Source organism: Crocodylus siamensis, chromosome 2 (genome assembly GCF_052110815.1).
Source record: "Crocodylus siamensis isolate JL-2025a chromosome 2, ASM5211081v1, whole genome shotgun sequence".
In the NCBI taxonomy this organism is placed as follows: Eukaryota; Metazoa; Chordata; order Crocodylia; family Crocodylidae; genus Crocodylus; species Crocodylus siamensis.
The window spans coordinates 168,192,685-168,194,396 of NC_143396.1; the positions used below are offsets into that span (position 1 = coordinate 168,192,685).

The 1,712-nt window shown below is 49.3% G+C and overlaps 1 non-coding gene across 1 annotated transcript; it reads left to right on the forward strand.

The window, feature by feature from the left end:
* The first annotated feature begins 1,012 nt into the window (after positions 1 to 1,012).
* Positions 1,013 to 1,084, forward strand: TRNAA-UGC (transfer RNA alanine (anticodon UGC)). Its single transcript has one exon. It is a non-coding gene; the product is annotated as a tRNA-Ala (tRNA).
* Positions 1,085 to 1,712: the final 628 nt, after the last annotated feature.

Below are 1,712 nucleotides of genomic sequence, written 5' to 3' on the forward strand. Positions count from 1 at the left end.
TGAGAGTCCAGAGAAGGGCCACTAGTATGATCAGAGACTTGCACGGAAATCCATAGGAGGAAAGGCTGAGGGACCTGCGAGTCTTCACCCTGAAAAAGAGAATGACCCTACCTGCTCAGAGTTGGCATCTTGGACCAAGCTGGCGGTGGCTGACTTCCTGGCAAACCAACAGTTCAGAGCAGGCCACAACACTAGGAACATCTTCTGGGTGATAGCACAGGTGGCTGGGCAGTGGCATACATGGTAGTAGTGCCGCACAAAGGCCAACCCTGCAGTCACAGCCCACTGCCAGCTGGCCCAGAGGGGCAGATGCCTCTACTGGCTGTGCACTCACCACCCAGGTCTGGCAGGTGCACAACAGGTCACAGCCAGGCAGCAGCCCCCACTTCTGTACTACTGCAGTGGGTAAAGGGTACAGGGAATTCTCATGGCTGCTTCAGCAGTCCAGCTGGCACAAGGGGTCATGTCCCCAGGTACCAATTGGCTGGGCCCCAGAAGTTCCTGAGAGGAAGCAGTCCTGAGCTACTTGCTAGGGCAGCTTCTTGTACTGATGGGGCCAGGACAGGACAGCTTTTTATACTGCTGGGGATAGCACAGGTGCTGGCCCAGGCTCTAGCTCCCCCTGGCTGCAGATCCAGGAGAAGCCAGGCAGGGTTATTTTCCCCCAAGTGGCACAATTTGCTCCACAACAAAGTGCATGTCACAGCACGTGCACTCTGGCAAAAAGCCCTGGCTCAAATTTGCACCACTTCAATTTGAGCTGCTGCAAGCCCACGTGCTTGCATGTAAGGATGCGCCCTTTATGTCTTATGTAGGGCTGGGCTGAATACACAACTGAACCTCTTATCCCTTTCTAACCTATGCCCTCCCCACTCACTTGAGGCACTCTTGCCTCAGTTATGGTTATCCATTTCAGATGGGTTTAGTCAAGTCAAGTCAAGTCAATCTTGAGGCAGCTGCAACCATTGGGGTACCTTGGATGTAACAGTGATCCTCCACTTTTCCTTGTCAAGGGGATGTAGCTCAGTGGTAGAGCACATGCTTTGCATGTATGAGGTCCTGGGTTCAATCCCCAGCATTTCCAATTTTCCTGTTGGCAGAGGTTGGACAGAAGGTCTACCACTGAGCTAACTGTCACTAAATTGACTGAAATCAATTAAAAATCATGGGAGTGTGTCATTCAGGACATCCAATGTAACAATGCTCCTCCACTCTCCCCTGTGTTTGGCTAGCTTGTTAACTCTTACCAGTTGAAGCCCTGTCCAGTCCTTAATATAGGTTTCCCAGCTCTTCTTGGGTCTACCTCTTTTTCTCTTTTTCTTCACTGTGTCCTGCATTATGGTGTTGGCAAGGATGTCCAGCCTTCTCATGATGTGTGCAAAACGTTGGAACTTCCTTTGTCGCACAACCTCCAACAATGTTTCATAGGTTCCAATTTAATGACTAATTTGCTGCTTGACAGATTTGCTGGTCCAGTGCTCAGTGTATGAGATACAGCAGTGTCCTAAAGCAGCACATTTGAGATGCCTCAATTCTGTTCTCTAGCTTCTTATTTAGTGTCAATGCCTCACAGCCATAAAGCATCATAGAGATGACCACAGCGTGCAGCAGATGTAAATTTACCTTCAGTGTAATATTGCTGCTTGTCCATATTTCCTTTAGCTTTGTTAGTTGGCTGGTGACAATGACTATTCATGACTTCATTTTCCTAC